This window comes from Triticum dicoccoides, chromosome 1A (assembly GCF_002162155.2).
Source record: "Triticum dicoccoides isolate Atlit2015 ecotype Zavitan chromosome 1A, WEW_v2.0, whole genome shotgun sequence".
NCBI lineage: Eukaryota > Viridiplantae > Streptophyta > Magnoliopsida > Poales > Poaceae > Triticum > Triticum dicoccoides.
In genome coordinates, this window is record NC_041380.1 from 40,792,050 (window position 1) to 40,810,355 (window position 18,306).

Here is an 18,306-nt window from a genome sequence, read left to right on the forward strand (position 1 = left end):
ATCGAATCCGATCCGACTAAAGTAGGAGAGACAAACACCCGCTAGCCACCTTATGCAACTAGTGCATGTCAGTTGGTGGAACCAGTCTTGCGTAAGAGTACGTGTAAGGTCGGTCCGGGCCGCTTCATCCCATGATGCCGCCGAATCAAGATAAGACTAGTAACGGCAAGCATATTGAACAAAATCAACGCCCACAACTACTTTGTGTTCTACTCGTGCATAGAAACTACGCAATAGACCTAGCTCATGATGCCACTGTTGGGGAACGTAGCAGAAATTCAAAATTTTCCTACGTGTCACCAAGATCTATCTATGGAGAGACTAGCAACGAGGGGAAGGAGAGTGCATCTACATACCCTTGTAGATCGCTAAGAGGAAGCGTTCAAGTGAACGGGGTTGATGGAGTCGTACTCGTCGTGATTCAAATCACCGATGATCAAGTACCGAAAGGACGGCACCTCCGCGTTCAACACACGTACAGCCTGGTGACGTCTCCCACGCCTTGATCCAGCAAGGAGAGAGGGAGAGGTTGAGGAAGACTCCATCCAGCAGCAGCACAACGGCGTGGTGGTGGTGGAGGAGCGTGGCAATCCTGCAGGGCTTCGCCAAGCACCGTAGAAGAGGAGAAGAATTTGGGAGAGAGGGAGGGGCTGCACCAAAGGCAAAAGGTGTCTCTCAAGAGGCCCTCTACCCCCACTATATATAGGGATCCCAAGGGGGGGTGCGCCAGCCCTAGGAGATCCAATCTCCTAGGGGCGGCGGCCAGGGGAGGAGTCCATCCCCCCCAAGGCACCTAGGAGGTGCCTTCCCCTTCTGGGACTCTTCCTTTTAGGGTTCCCTAGGCGCATGGGCCTCTTGGGGATGGTGCCCTTGGCCCATGTAGGCCAAGGCGCACCCCCTACAGCCCATGTGGCCCCCGGGGGCAGGTGGCCCCACCCGGTGGATCCCCGGGACCCTTCCGGTGGTCCCGGTACAATACCGATGACCCCGAAACTTGTCCCGATGGCCGAAATAGGACTTCCTATATATAAATCTTTACCTCCGGACCATTCCGGAACTCCTCGTGACGTCCGGGATCTCATCCGGGACTCCGAACAACATTCGGTAACCACATACAAACTTCCTTTATAACCCTAGCGTCATCGAACCTTAAGTGTGTAGACCCTACGGGTTCGGGAGACATGCAGACATGACCGAGACGTTCTCCGGTCAATAACCAACAGCGGGATCTGGATACCCATGTTGGCTCCCACATGTTCCACGATGATCTCATCGGATGAACCACGATGTCAAGGACTCAATCGATCCCGTATTCAATTCCCTTTGTCTAGCGGTATTTTACTTGCCCGAGATTCGATCGTCGGTATACCGATACCTTGTTCAATCTCGTTACCGGCAAGTCTCTTTACTCGTTCCGTAACACATCATCCCGTGATCAACCCCTTGGTCACATTGTGCACATTATGATGATGTCCTACCGAGTGGGCCCAGAGATACCTCTCCATTTACACGGAGTGACAAATCCCAGTCTCGATTCGTGCCAACCCAACAGACACTTTCGGAGATACCTGTAATGCACCTTTATAGCCACCCAGTTACGTTGTGACGTTTGATACACCCAAAGCATTCCTACGGTATCCAGGAGTTGCACAATCTCATGGTCTAAGGAAAAGATACTTGACATTAGAAAAGCTTCAGCATACGAACTACACGATCTCTATGCTAGGCTTAGGATTGGGTCTTGTCCACCACATCATTCTCCTAATGATGTGATCCCGTTATCAATGACATCCAATGTCCATGGTCAGGAAACCGTAACCATCTATTGATCAATGAGCTAGTCAACTAGAGGCTTACTAGGGACATGGTGTTGTCTATGTATTCACACGTGTATTACGATTTCCGGATAATACAGTTATAGCATGAATAAAAGACTATTATCATGAACAAAGAAATATAATAATAACACTTTTATTATTGCCTCTAGGGCATATTTCCAACACCGTCGATGTTCCGTGCACTCTCCTGCACTTCGTGAACAACGAGTTGGTCGATGTCGCCAAGGGCAAAATCGTTCAACCGGGCAACCCCTTGTTCCACGGTACCCAGATGCCACCCAACTTGTTTAGGGTTCAACTGGTTCGGGTTCTGCCAGGCTGCGACGAGTTGTTACCTCCGATTCGACCCGTCGGGGCCGACGATGATGACGTGATGACCCTCAGCGCCTGCCTGAGCTGGCCCCTGCTTTGGCCGAAGAGCCAGATTCGTTTGGGGGCAGGGGACACCACCCCAAAGATAACACCGCCAGTCGTGTCGGCGCCAAGTCGGCCCCATGGCAAGACCGCCGCAATGGTGCCGGACATCCCTATGCCACTGGATCCAAACATGCATATGGCACAAGATCAGAACGACGATGACGACGATACATTTGCCAACGTTGATCAGTACTTTGCCGATCATGGGTACGGTGGCGACTTCATGGGGCCTCCTTCTCAAGAACCCAACCCAACAAAAGACGTGCGCGATCTAGTTGGTACCGCGGAGAAGCCAAGTTGCAACAGGCGTCGTCTGCCGTTCAGCTCTCAAGAGACGCCTCCAGCTGCCGACTTCACCGAGCCTCAGATAGGCGAGGTGCGAAATATTATCAGCCCCAACACACTCAAGAAGGCGGTCTGTGAGCAGAACTCGGTCCCATTATAGGAGAAGAAGAAGGCACGCAAAAGAAAGACTAACAAGGGTGCGGGCCAGCCGGCACCGAGTACGATCCGTGCTCAGGACGGGCCACCTTCACCTGAGGATATCTCGAGGAGGGTGCATGTGGCGGGTAGGCTGATGCTACCAAGAAATATGCTCGATGCTTCAACCAGTGCTATGCGGAGTCTGCATGACAGTGTTCTTTCTTTGGAGAAGCGGCGTCTCGGAGAGAAGGATGTGGCATACCCGGTTTTCGCGGCCAAGGTGCCAGAGGGCATGGGCTTTGTGGATAACTCCATCGGGGGTACGATCGTCCTGCGGTTTGATGACATCCACGCTATGTTGAACCTTCATCCGCTGCACTACACCTTCGTTCGGCTATTTTCTCTGAGTATGGAGATGCGTATCATTCGCGACAAGACCCCAGACATCGTGATAGTCGACCCCTTCTACATGCGTGCCAAGATCTTGGGCAGCGCTGGGGACCGGCAAGTCGCGACTTCTTACCTCGAAGGCGTCATTCTGGCAAACCAAGATAAGGATAACTTCCTCGTGCCTTACTTTCCCGAGTAAGTCCTCCCCTCAACTGCCCCGTAACATATGAATTCTTAGATTTCGATCGTTTTTCTTTTAACATTCCGTGTTTTCTACAGTGACACACATTGCACGCTCATCCTCCTAAGCCCCAAATATTCCATGGCCACGTATTTCGACCCGGACCCTCAGTCGAACGTAGACTACACAAATGTCAAGAAGGTTCTTGATGATGTTCTCCCCGGCTATGTCAAATCTGGAGGCACCTTCACAAGTCCTATTCGTAAGTACGGCAAGCACGTGTTCTCCCACAATACGACGTTCTGCTGCGTCAAGCAGCCGCCTGGCGGTCAGAAGGGTGCCTACTACGCCATCCATCACATGCGGGCGATCGTACGGGACCATCATCAACTTCTGCTACCGAGTAAACTCAAAGATTGGGCCGCGAGCGTGTCGGCAATCCAGGACGCGGACATCAAACAAGAATTCTTTCGCATCCAGACGGAGTTTGCGGAAATCATCCATCAAGATGTCCTTCGTACCTCGGGGCAGTTCTACCTCAGAAATCAACTGTCCAACAGTGACATCGACACAATGCTACAAATGCAGGCTGACAACAACCGTTATTTCATGACTCCCACGATAGACGGCGGCTTCATCCATGCTCCGGTCCCTTGAGTCGAGTCGAAAGCAGTGATGCTGTGTCTAGTTCTGAAACATCGATTGGCTCATGTTGTAATTAAACTTTAATGAAATTGTAGTATGTCTCTTTGGTTTCGAGAGTCGTTCAACTTAGATGTAATCGATGCTATTAATGTCTTGCTTTTCTCTTCCGATCGTTCTGTTGCATACTTATATATTGCTTATGTATTGTCTGTGAATTGGTACTAACGTTTCGTTTGGCTACTGCATAGCGATGCCGTCGTATGTCGTGTACAAGGGTAAGGTTCCCGGAGTCTACGACGACTGGGAGGAGTGTCGGAGACAAGTTCACCGATTCAGCGGTAACAGTTACAAAGGGTACACCACTAGGGCCGAGGCCGAATCTAGATACGCCCGCTATCTAGCGGGAGACGGGAGGGAGCGCTGGAGGAACCGGATGAAGACGAGTTTCATCGTGATGATGCTCATCGTGATGACCGCAGCTCTCTTCTATGTGATGGTAGTTTAGATGATCGATATCGACTTGTAATGTGAAGACAAACTCGCTACTCGCGGTCTCGAGACTTGTAATATAATGTTCTATCTTTCTTCGGTCTTTTCAATTCGGAGACTAATATGATGAATTGTATTCGGAGACTAATATGATGAATTGTATTCACAGACTAATCTTCTATTGTATTCGATGAATCTGTTGTTGATGTGTGTTGTCTATATTTTGTCCAATTATACATTTTGTAACCTATGCAAAAAACAGAAAATTAAAAAATAAAAAAACCTAATATTCATACTAATGGCGCATCATATCACAGTGCGCCATTAGTATGCCAAAGGATACTAATGGCGCATCATCAAACAGTGCGCCATTAGTATGCCGAAGTTACTAATGGCGCATCTTGTTGTGCGCCATTAGTATGCTAAAGCACCTGGGTATACATGCCCCCCTGGGAGGCATACTAATGGTGCACTGTTGTATATACTAATGGCGCATCTGAGGTGCGCCATTAGTATACCAGATACTAATGGTGCACCTGTGGTGCGCCATTAGTAAAATATACTAATGGCGTGGCACTAATGGCGAACCACTAATGCGCCATTAATGGCCAAATTAGGTGCGCCATTAGTAGGCCTTTTCCTAGTAGTGAAACTTCCATTAGCCACTTTAACCATATAAACTGGCAAGGAAGAAATGCCCTGAACAGTAGTTGCAACTGTGCAGTCAATGAATGAATGAGTACTGCCTGAATCAACCCGAAAAATTAATGGTTGCCCTTGCAAATACACTTTCAGTTTCATAGTTGACACTGCTGGATCTGAATTATCTCCTAGAGCAGCTACAGAAAGACAGATAGCATTGACCTCACCAACAACTGTTTCTTCAGAGTCACTCAGATCAGAGGGCATGTTCTGAACATAGTCCAATATTTCCTACACCACATGCAACTGAATTTCTTGTTTGGAGCGATGATCACGGGCCCATCGTTCTCCACATATGAAACACATACCCTTGGACTTTCTGTAAGCACACAGAGCAGCCCATCGATCTTCAGTTGGGGCAGCACGAGCTGGTTCAGTGATTTTCTTATCTTCCGGAACCTTGTTCACTGACGATCGAGAGCTAGAGTAGGTCTGGCGTTTGCTTCCATTGTTTTTACTACTAGAGTACGTAGTAGTTTCACCCAACTCTTCAGACAACAAGGCCAGAGCATATGCTGAATCCAAATCCTCAGGTTGCTGAATTCCAACCAACAAGCGAACTGATGGAACTAACCCTTCCATGAATCTGGTGACGTAATGCACCATGTTTGGATTTGTCTCATAAGCAGTTAGCTGATCATACAGTTCTGAAAATCGTTCCACATACTCTTCGACTGAACTAGTCTGCCTAATGTTGAACATCTGGCACAACAGATTCTGGTGTTTGTTCCTTCCAAACCTGGATTGCAACAGGTTGCAAAATTCAGGCCAATTGACATGCGGAGCACGACGCTGAACCGACTCCAACCAACGCGCCGCTGTGCCCTCGAACTGAGCAGAAGCAAACGGCACCCACTAATGTTGCGGAGTGTTCCATAATCTGAAATAGTCCTCACAACGCGATTGCCAGAGCTTGAAATTCGAGCCATCGAAATGCGGCAACTCAATTCGAGGACCAAACCCGACAACTTCAAACTGGAGCGAGCGAAACAATTCAGGAGCATGAATGATCTGCCTCGAGGGGTTGGGTTCTAACGGCATACCTCGCGCTGGCGGGGGCACGTACTTTGGAACTGCTCCCCGGTGATCTGCTTCACCGTGGAAATTTTCAGATCCCCCTAATCCACTGCTCAGAGGTGTGACCTTGGTCGGCGGTGTCGATCCTCGCGGAGACGAAGGGGCGGCGGGGCACGCTGTGGTGCTTCGGTCCACCCCGATCTCACTGCAGAGTTCGTCGAGGTCGACGCCGATCGCGAGCTTGACGTCGTCGATGCGGCCCGAAAGCTGATCCAGCTTGCTGTCGAGCTTGGCGAGGGCCGTGGTCATCTCCTCGCTGCGCTCCGCCGAGCTCCTGGAGAAGGTGGCACCGAAATTGGCCCGAAGAAGCTCGTAAATCGCCTTGGTTTCCGGAGAAATTTTCTCCATGGCCTCGGTGCGGCGACGGGTGGCGAATCGGGTGTGACGGTGGTGGATTGGAATATCCAGGGCTAAGAACGGCTCTGATACCAGATTGTGAGGGCTAGGGTTTGCATTCAAGCCATTGCTATAGAATTCGAGCTACAAGGGGGGAAGGAGGAAGGTACATGACGGATCTGGCTCGTGCAGGAGCTCAGACCACACACGCCGCCACTAGCCGTTATGCCAATCGCCAGCTCAATCTATCCTAGTTACATGTATAAGTACCACTTGATCAGGCCCACTCAGGCTCAGCTAGCTGAGCGGGTAGGCGAGGCTGCCTCTTGGGCCGGCCTTCAGTTTGAACTCCACCTTGGCGCTCCTCTTGATCGCTGACATTCTGCCTCAAATTCCACGCATTCGTCACTTGATCGGCAGGCTGAGGCACTTCTCCGATGGAAATCTGGCCTATACAGAAGCGGAACCTGTCCTCTAGATTCATGGACAAAAGGAACCAGCCCGTGTAGCTGGACTGGCGTTGCCTGTGGCACCGGGCTGCCTCGTGGCCGCATTGTGGAAATTTGGCTTCCGAGGCGTTGTCGCCTTGGTGGCAGGTTAGACAAGCTCCACTTTGCAGAGTTGTCCCATCTTGTCCGTCTGGACCTTAGTTACAAAAATCTCTCGGGCCCAATCCCATCAAGCATTGGTGTTTTAGCCGAGTTAGCATACTTGGATCTATCTGGCAATAGTCTTCATGGATTCATCCCAACATCCCCAGGTAATTGTACTGAACTAACCTCAATCGATCTCTCTTACTACATTTTTTGTTCTACCATGCATGCCTAGTACAGTAGAAACACTAGGGAATTTGATGAGCCTCTCCACTTTGCAGACTTGCCTCATCTTGCCCATTTGGACCTCAGTGGCAACTCCCTCTCGGGCATAATCCCGTCAAGCATTGGCACTCTCGCGAAGCTCGAATACTTGGATCTATCCAGCAACCATCTTGATGGATTTATCCCACCATCCCTAGGTAACTGTATAAAACTATCCTCCATCGATCTATTTTACTACAGTTTTTTCTATCATGCCTAGTATGGTAGGAAGACTAGGGAATTTGATGAGCCTCTTCACTTTGCAGATTTGCCCCATCTTGTCCATCTAGACCTCAGGTACAACAATCTCTCGGGCCCAATCCCATCAAGCATCGGCACTCTTGCCAAGCTCCAATACTTGAATTTAAACTGCAATCTCCTTGATGGACCTATCCCAGCATCAATAGGTGATTGTACTAAACTAACTTTTCTCGATCTGTCATACAATCTTTTGTCTAAAGGACTCAATGGAACCATAGGAAATCTGCCGAGTTTGCAATACTTAGATCCTTCCAACAATCAAATAAATGGTTCCTTCCCTTTGACCATTTTGAAATTAGCGTCTCTAACAACACTGGCACTTGGATCCAATCAGCTTAATGGCCAATTACCACCAGAGTTAGGATCTCTTGTTCATCTCACACATTTGGATTTAAGTAGCAATCTATTTGTAGGAAACATTCCATCTCAGATAGGACATTGCCGCTCTTTATCGTTCTTACTCGTATCAGGAAACTTATTGACAGGACAAATACCACAAGAACTTGGGTTTCTTGCCTTCCTTCTTGAGCTGGATTTGAGTGGTGCCATCCCAACGACTTTTTCTAATCTTCTCAGACTGTATACGCTGAATAGAAGATGAACTTGAAATCACTTGGCTTTGATTCACGCTGAATTGCGCAAGTATCTAAGGTTACAACTTACAAGTGTTACGAGCCCATGTACATAAGCAGGTTGGCCATACTGATCAAGTATATTGAGAGGTACAGCAAAAGTGCCACGTAGCTTCCTCTGTGGTAGAAGATGAGTTCGAATCTGAAATTCATGAATGGACCTGAAGCACTCACACTCCAGATATGGCTCCCTGCATCTGGATCTGTTTGATTGAGAAGGAACATTTTTTACTCCAGAGGGTTCTGAAGCTGCTGCCTGAACTCTGAATGTCGTGGCTGATAAAAGAAGTTAGCCTATGTCATGTTGCACCACTGGGGCTGCATCATGCCTGGGACGGGGATCTATCGAACAAAACTCGCTCCACGGCGCTCTTGGCCATCCTATGGAACATCTGGAAACGCCGAAACGCCAAGGTTTTTCGCTCCGAGCACCACGGCCTTCATCACATCGCCAGAGCCGCGCCCGATGATCTGACCCTCTGGGCTAACCGCTGCAACAATATTCAGAAACGTGATTTACTAAACGACTGGGCCTCTATGTTGTTTCATCTCTCTGAGATATTATAGACCTTTTCTCTATGCTTTGTAATTTCGTCTCTCTTACCCCCCATCTGTAACTCTGTTATCGTGTAACCGCTCCTCAATTGGTAATAAAAGTTCAGGTAGGCGTAAGCCCGCCGTTGACACGTAAAAATAAAGAAGTTAATATTTGCTCTGAGCTTACAGTTCCTGAAAAAATTCAGTTTCTGAAGACAGGTCTCTCATTTGTTTTCATTTCTTTTCTTTTTTGAGGAGAATTGTGTTTGTATGGAGGTGGAACTACAGTGGGGCGGTGGCGGTGCTAGCAGAGGCCAACAAAGGGATGCATGGTCACACAACGAGGGAGTGGGTGAATATACAAAGAAGGCGAACATGTGTTTGTATGTGAAATTTGGCAGTATCATGTGTGGTGCTATGTATGTTTCATCATCATCATCTGTTCAAAGTTGAAGGTCGCAAACAGGATGCTGAATGGCGAGCTGTCTGTGAAATGCACTATTGCCCATTGGTACTGTCAATCTGTCGACTGAAAGTCGCCGTGTTCCGAGGGTGATCATGCAATGCCCATTACATCCATGAACCAACTGGCATGATCTGTTCGTTCATTCATCATGGCAGGGACCAGAGGAGGAGCATGAATTTTAACATCAAGTGTGGTCAGAACTCTTACATGAATAAGAGTGACCGGTTAGAGAGTGATTTCACATTGATTTAGTCCAACTTCTCCCGAATACAGTATACATGCCAACAACCAACATGCGGAAATGCTGAGCCAACAGAATCGCAAGTATTAACATTTCTATTAGCAGGCAACATTTTGAATGTGTGGTTGCTAGGTTAATGTGGAAAGAGGTTGAGATTATTTTTGGTAAAACCTTCCTTTCTTTCTTTGAGTTAGCTGCTTGCTGGCTCTGTGATAAGAAATTTGCCCATTTGAATGTAGTTTCCTCTGCTATCCTTTGGGAATTGTGGAACACTAGAAACTCCATTGTGTTTAATAGGACTAAATGGATTTCTGTCAAACAGGTCTGGCAGAAAATAAGTACATACCTGGGAGACTGGATGAAACCGCACAAGGAGCTGCAGGAAGGGGCGATGAAACATTTCAGAGACCATCTGTTGAGAAAGCTGAGGTTGCCACTGGAACTGGAACCAGACTGAGATGCCGTGAAGCCAAGGAGCAACTTTCTTGGTCCAAAAACATCCACGGATTGGCGCATGGAGGGCGTGCTGCCCTGGGGCTAGTAAAGGAGAATCCAAGGATGGCGGAGGAAATTCATGTGGTCTTCTTCCCGATGAGTTGATTTACCCAGTTCTAGCTGTTACCTAGTTCTGTTCTATCTTTTATCTTTGCTACTCCAGTAGACTCTAGTAGAGGTAGAAAACTTTTATATTGGCAGCCTGTTGCCATCCTTTTTGTCGTGTGTTTGAGACCTGGTGTCATGCCAGAAGACCTGTATGCATGTTTGGTTTCGTTTTCTATGAAAATGGAGCCGGGGGGTGCTCCCCTTTGATCGAAAAAAAAATTAGCAGGCAACAACCCAATGTAATCAAATGATCAACTCACAATCAGTGTGTGCTCTCTACATAAAAATAGCATGTCCAAAGAGAATGGCAACAATCTATATAAGCAAAGTGACTGCATGGCAGGAGAAGGAGCAGCATAACGTGCTTGGAATTATTATGATATGCATCTGCTGTTGGGAATCAGTCTCTGAAAAGATTTAGATAACGACAATTTTACGACCTAAGTATTTTATTTTGAGATATTGGAGTCCACCAAATCCAGTGAAATCTCTTCTTGTCAAGCAAATCTCATTATGTAAAGCAATTTCAATTCCGTGTCCACCTTTTTCACCGGTCCTGACCATATTCCATACGACTTTGTTCAGTAGGAGTTTTGAAATGGGTGTAAAGAGTACAGAAAAAGTTGGCATGTGTGCATAAAATGTAGGAAAGTTTGTAAGCACCAATTTTGGTACCCCGAAATGAATATGGTAGAGAAGTCCGGTTACACTTTTAACTAATTCCCAGCAAGTAACATGTCTCTCAGTGTCAGAAATGTTAAACATATTGTAACGTGACATATATTGTAACGTAGCATGTAGCTCTGGCTAGGTTGTTAGGATCGATATCTATCCTTCTGTAACCGCAGCCTTATCTCTCCCTCTCTTTCCTTGGTTCACAAGTTGTAATCCCAACCAATTGTATGCGCTATATCCAGGGAGGTGCGCCCTTGTTATATAAACATGCAGCGCGTCCCTCCAACGAGGCAAGACACTTAAGCCAATCTTCACATGGTATCAGAGCCTACCTCTTCCTATACATCTAGCATCCATCGTTTTCAATCCATGAGCTCGCCATGTCTTCCTCCCCCACCAGCGCTCCTCTGGCCGGCCTCAATGGTCAGGTTACGGAGAAGCTCACCGGACGAACTACGTCCTCTGGCGTATACAGGCGCCACAGCTGATCGGGGCTGGTGTCTTCGGCTATGCTGAAGGAACAACCAAAGAACAAGAGAAGTTCATCACCACCAAGGACAAAGACGACAAGGAATCAGCCTCGCCGAACCCTCTTCATCAAGTCTGGGTATGGGAAGATCAGCAGGTATTGGCATATTTGCTGGTTAATCTTTCCAGAGAAGTTCTTGTCCAGGTGACCAACATCCACAAGGCGCAGGAGCTCTGGGCTGCGGTGGCGAACATGTTTTCATCCCAGTCCAAATCGCGCGTGAACAACATCCGTGTCACCCTCTCCAACGCAGAGAAGGGCACGCAGACGGTGGGCGCCTACTTCGCCTATATGTGTGGCCTCGCCGACGAGCTAGCAGCTGCCGGCAAGCCTCTAGATGAGGACGAACAGATCTCCTACATCATCGCCGGGCTAGGTATGGAGTACCAGCCACTGGTGTCGGCCCTCGACGCCCGCACCGACCCTATCATGCTCGATGATCTGTTCGCTCAAATGAGCAACTTTGATCAGCGCATGGCGATGTTCCAAGGCAGCAATGGCAGCGGCTTCAAGTCCTCCGCCAACGCCGCTGTTCGTGGTGGCCGTGGTGGCTCCCGCCACCGTGGTCCACCGCGCGGCAGGAGCAAAGGCAATGGTGGCGGCAACTACAGCAACAGCAACGGTGGCGGTGCTCCTCGCACCGGTGCCGGCGAACAGCCCTCCTCCAACAACAACAGGGGTCGTCGTTCCTCCTCCAAGAATTGCCCCGATGCTGTCCGCTGTCAGATATGCGGAAAGCTGGGCCACTCCGCCAAAGACTGCTGGTACAGGTTCGAGGAAGATGAAGGTGACTCCTCCCATGACGAAAAAGTTGCTGGTGCTGCCGAAGCTTCATATGGTGTAGACACAAATTGGTACATGGATAGTGGTGCTACAAACCACATCACCGGTGAGTTGGAGAAAGTAACCATGCGGGAGAAATACCGTGGTCAAGATCAGATCCACACCGCCAGTGGAGCAGGTATGAGGATCAAACATGTTGGCCATTCAGTTGTTAAAACCCCTTATCGCCCAATTCATCTCAGAAAAATACTACATGTCCCTAGTGCATCTAAAAATCTTCTTTCTGTCCATCGAATTGCTATTGACAATCATGTGTTTCTCGAGTTTCACCCCTTCTTCTTTTTGATCAAGGATCAGGCAATGAAGAAGGTTCTCTACCGAGGTAGATGCGTTCGAGGGCTTTACCCGTTGATTCCGGAGTTTAGAAGATTCAATAAGCAAGCATATGGTGTCACCAAACTCTCAACGACAAGGTGGCATGATAGACTAGGGCATGCATCTTTTTCTTTAGTTGAACGATTGCTTAGGAAGAATAAGCTCCCATATGTTGGAGAGCGTGATATTGAAACCATTTGTGATTCTTGTCAAAGAGCTAAAAGTTATCAACTACCCTATCCAATTTCTACTAGTATTTCTACCAAACCTTTGCAACTCATTTTTTCTGATGTATGGGGGCCTGCCCCCAGTTTAGTTGGTAGACACACATACTATGTTAGTTTCATCGATGACTATAACAAGTACTCCTGGATCTATCTTCTTAAGAAATGATCCGATGTTTTTCAAGTGTTTCAAAACTTCCAAGCTCGCGTAGAACGAAAGTTTGATAGCAAAATTATTGCTGTCCAATCTGATTGGGGAGGGGAGTACGAAAAATTAAACTCCTTTTTCCAAACTCTTGGTGTCTCTCACCAAGTGTCATGCCCTCATGCCCATCAACAGAATGGGTCTGCTGAACGCAAACACAGACACATTGTTGAAGTTGGCCTTGCTCTTTTAGCTGGCGCATCCATGCCCCTTAAATTTTGGGACGAAGCTTTTCTAGCCGCCGTTCACATCATTAACATGTTTCCTAGTAAAGTCATCAACAATGAAACTCCAGTTGAACAACTCCTCCATACCAAACCAGACTATACATCGCTTCGTGTCTTTGGTTGTGCATGCTGGCCAAATCTCAGGCCATACAATCAGCGTGAACTTAAGTTTCGATCTACACAATGTGTCTTCTTAGGCTAGCTATAGTCCCCAACACAAGGGCGTAAAATGCCTAGATGTTCCCACTGGACGCGTCTACATATCTCGTGACGTTGTTTTTGATGAAACCAAATTTCCTTTCGCTGATCTACACCCCAATGCCGGTGCACTCCTTCGCAAAGAAATTCTCCTTCTACCTCCAAGTCTCATTGGGAATCATGGGGAACACAATTGTAATGATCACATGACTAATCCTCCTAATACCTTGGCTGAATTGTGTGATGATGCAGAACAGCACAGCAAAGGCGATGCAGCAAACAGATTTGAAAATAATGAAGAAATAGCCCAAACAGGGCAATATTTCATGTGCAGGGACTTGGGGGACAGATCTACATTGGGATCGGCTCCTCCTTAGGGCGACAGGCTATCTCCTTCGGGATCCACCCCGTCTGCACGCGCGCGGGCCGCAGGTGCCAGCAATCTGCCCGACAGCGACCGCCCCGACCACTCTAGCTCGGACACGCGGCGCGCCTCCATCGAGCCGGAGCCCTCCTCCGACCCGCACCAATCGACGACTGCCACGTGGCGGCCTCCAAGTCGCTTCCCCGACTCCCTCCGCTGTTATGCGTGGCGTCCGCACCAACCAACCTGCGCGGGCTCCCGTGAGCCGACTGCTGCCGGCGCTGCAGCTCTGACGCGCCCATCTGGTCCGGAATCTGGCGCCACCCCATCTGCTCCTCGGGATGCCGCGACGCCCGGATTTTCTGTGCTGCACCACGCTGCTTCATCATGCCCTTCAGCCGCAGACAATCCTGATCCAGAGGCGCCTGCTCCATCACCGGCCTCGGGATCACCAGGGGGATCTGCTGCTGATTCTCCAGGATCTTCTGCGATTGTTGCTGCTACAACACCTGCTACACCACCTCGGACACGTCTCCAAAGAGGGGTAACTCAACCTGTTAATTATAAAAAAATTCTCAAGTATGGTCTGGCATGTTCCACAGGTGAACCACAGTCTTCGCATGAGGCACTTGGTGACACACGTTGGAAACAGGCTATGGATGAAGAATACAAGGCACTTCTGAAAAACAACACCTGGCACTTAGTTCCCCCACAACAAGGTAAAAATCTCATTGATTGTAAGTGGGTCTTCAGGATCAAAAAAAGGTCTGATGGAACTATTGATCGCTACAAAGCTCGACTTGTTGCAAAAGGCTTCAAGCAACGGTATGGTTTAGATTACGAGGACACCTTTAGTCCGGTTGTCAAAGTTGCAACTATTCGCTTGGTTCTGTCTATTGCTGTATCCAGGGGATGGACTCTCAGGCAGCTAGATGTTCAGAACGCGTTTCTCCATGGTGTTCTGGAAGAGGAAGTATATATGAAACAACCTCATGGGTTTGAAAACAAGAACACTCCCTTTCATGTCTGCAAACTTGACAAAGCACTGTATGGGCTCAAGCAAGCACCCAGGGCCTGGTACTCACGACTCAGTCAGAAAATGCAGTCACTTGGTTTTATTCCATCCAAGTCTGATACATCCTTGTTCATCTACAATAAGTCAAACACAACTATATTTGTGCTTATTTATGTCGATGACATTATTGTTACCAGCTCATCTAATGATGCAGTGACAGGGTTGTTAAAGGACTTGGGTGCAGAATTTGCGCTCAAAGACCTAGGAGATCTACACTTCTTCCTAGGCATTGAAGTCAAGAAACTTGGAGATGGACTGCATCTCTCTCAGGAGAAGTATGCCAATGATATTGTTAAAAGAGTTGGACTGCAAGGATGTAAGCCATCACCAACCCCTTTGTCTAGTACAGAAAAATTGTCTATTACAGAAGGAGAACTCCTGAATCAGGAAGATAGCACCAAATACAGAAGTCTGGTAGGTGCACTTCAGTACTTGACAATTACTAGACCAGATATTTCATTTGTTGTTAACAAAGTATGCCAGTTTCTTCATGCACCTACTACAAATCACTGGACTGCTGCAAAGCGTATAGTCAGATATGTGAAGCCACTGTGAATGTTGGTCTTAGCTTTAACAAGTCTTCATCTACCCTTGTTAGTGCCTTCGCAGATTCAGATTGGGCAGGAGATATTGATGATAGACGCTCAACTGGTGGCTTTGCAATATTTTTTGGACCTAATCTCATATCTTGATGTGCAAAGAAACATGCCACTGTCTCAAGGTCAAGCACAGAAGCAGAATATAAAGCATTAGCAAATGCTACAACTGAGATAATCTGGGTACAGTCCATGCTCAAGGAACTTGTTATAAGACAGAGTCAAGCTCCTTGTCTTTGGTGTGACAATCTTGGTGCCACGTATTTGGCTGCTAATCCTGTCTTTCATGCAAGAACAAAACATATTGAGATAGATTTCCACTTTGTTCGAGAAAGAGTTGCTAACAAAAGATTGGAGATCCGTTTTGTTCATTCCAGAGATCAAGTTGCAGATGGATTCACCAAGGCATTACCAACAAGGAATTTTGAAGAAGTAATCTCAACTTGACCAAGTTGTGATTAAGGGAGGGTGTTAAACATATTGTAACGTGACATATGTTGTAACGTAGCATGTAGCTCTGCCTAGGTTGTTAGGATCGATATCTATCCTTCCGTAACCGCAGCCTTATCTCTCCCTCTCTTTCCTTGGTTCACAAGTTGTAATCCCAACCAATTGTATGCGCTATATCCAGGGAGGTGCGCCCCTGTTATATAAACACGCAACGCGTCCCTCCAACGAGGCAAGACGCTTAAGCCAATCTTCACAAGAAACACTACTGAGTTGTCCTGAAAAAAAAAGGTAGAAAAAAAAGTTGGAGTAGCAGAGTTGTAGCTACAGAAGCCAAATAATCTTGATCCATTTGACTTTCAAAATGTGTAGATGTGCTTGGTAAGGAACAATCATATTCGCTGCAAAAAGAGTAAAATAACTTTGAATGTGTAATTTTTGTGTGCGTGTCAGAATATGGTTTTCTCTTGCGAGAAGTGTGTCAAACTCACTGACCGAACTTTATGTCACATGGAAGACGTTGCCTCTTTCGAGAAACTTCTCAAAAGCACATTTAGGTGACAAGGCAACTATCTTTTCTCCAGAATGATTCAGGTTTCATCTTGATCCACAAGCTAGACTCTACATCTGCTTCCTCTGAACCATGGAACCAAACTAGTAAGACATTATAATACTACTCTATTAGTGTGTGGCCCGCCTTATACTCTCACAATGTTTCTTGAAGCTCGTGCTAGAGCCGGATGTTAATCTACAACCCGCCTCCTTTCTTTAATCCTTATAGCCTGCTGACTGTATCTTATCATACTTGCTCTAAGACGGTAATGGTGTCGATTGTGCTTCAGCCAATAGCTGCCAGATCCAAACTTCGTGGTGGTTGTGTTTCTAGTGCACTCTCCCCGGTGTAGGCGTAAAGTTTCTCCAAGCGAAAGTTCTTCTCATTGCTGGCGATGACATCATCCATGGGTGTTGTTTAATTACCTTGTTGGAGGCATCACCTTGGAGATTTGGCACCTCTCCCAGCCTAGAGATTTAGTCTTTGGTTGAAAACCGAGAACCACTTTGTTGGATCAGTGATGGCGGTATCCTTGGCATGATTACTTTAATGTAGATTGTTTTGGAGATATGATATTTTGGCAGGAGCACCTGGTTTGCGTTGATGTGGATGGTCAGGAGACAGCGATTGCGGTGTGAGTGAGAATTCTGCTGTGATACATATGTTCGAGGTTGTCCGTTAGCCAGCGGAGGTGGGTAGTAGGAGCACTCTTGCTATGTGGACACTATCAAATGAATCATGTTGGTCGTTCTCTCGGGACATGGACGGTACATTTCCGCATGTCTTCTCTCTTCGGCATTGATGAGTTCAGCGTGAAGTTAGGATGAAATGGAAGTTCTTGGGTTGTGACTGCATTTGGTGATGTACGATTACACTAATTTTGTTAGCATTGTACTTTTGTATTCATGTAATGTATACTCTGTTGAGTATATTAGCAATATTTCAATTAATTTAGTCCACAAATAAATCATGAGCATGACATCGACAGAATTAATCACATACTGATTATGATCTAGATAAGTACATACTACTCATATAGTAGAAACATCTACGCACATGGCTAGTACTGCTAAGACAGAAATAAACAAGAGCGGGATAAATATGTTATACCCTACAGTAGGCCAGTTGGCCGTAGCAGTAGCAGCGGCGATGGCAGCTTCCTCAGCTGCCTTCTTGTCAGCAGCGGCCTTCTCGGCAGCAAGTCGGTCGACTTTGGTAGACATGGCGGTGAAGAAGACGACATGGACATAGTGGATGTAGACGAACGGTGGCGAGCAGTCGTGTAGGAGATGCTTCCCAAAAACCAAATCGCTCCTCTCCCATACAGGATCTGAAGAGATGGGGTTTTGGAGGTCTGCTCTCCCATCAACCGTGTACGCGGTGGACGGGATGGGATCACTGGCGGTAGCATCAGCAAAAGGAACGACAGTGGGCGATGCACATGGAGGAGCAGATGTGATCTTTCTTCTGGTTGCGGCTAGGGTTGTCGATGCCTCCACTATATAGGCGTGGTCAGATAGGAGGACATGGGCTGGACTCATGTCCGAGTCAATGACAACCCACGATCCAACATCTCAGATTCATGGTGTGTCTGTTACGGACTCTCCACTACTAGGAAAAGAGCTATAAATGAAATTGACACTAATGACGCACCAGACATGTGGTGCATCACTACTATATACTAATGGCGCACCATGTGTTGGTGTGCCATTAGTGTTCAAATACTAATGGCGCACTATATCCACGATGCGCCATTAGTAACAAGACTTTTTTTTATTTTTTTTCAAAACTAGTAATGGCGCACTAGGGGATAGTGCGTCATTACTAGTTAAACTAGTAATGGCCATTAGTAAAAAAATAAAAAAAAATCAATTTTTTTTCAATTTTTTTTTATTTTTTCAAAACTAGTAGTAATGGCGCACCACATCCACGGTGCGCCACTAGTAATTTTTTTCAATTT

The 18,306-nt window shown here is 47.2% G+C and overlaps 1 pseudogene; it reads left to right on the top strand.

Annotated features, from left to right (window-relative positions):
• The first annotated feature begins 11,629 nt into the window (after window positions 1–11,629).
• LOC119296344 lies at window positions 11,630–11,768 on the top strand (annotated as a pseudogene).
• The last annotated feature ends 6,538 nt before the right edge of the window (window positions 11,769–18,306 follow it).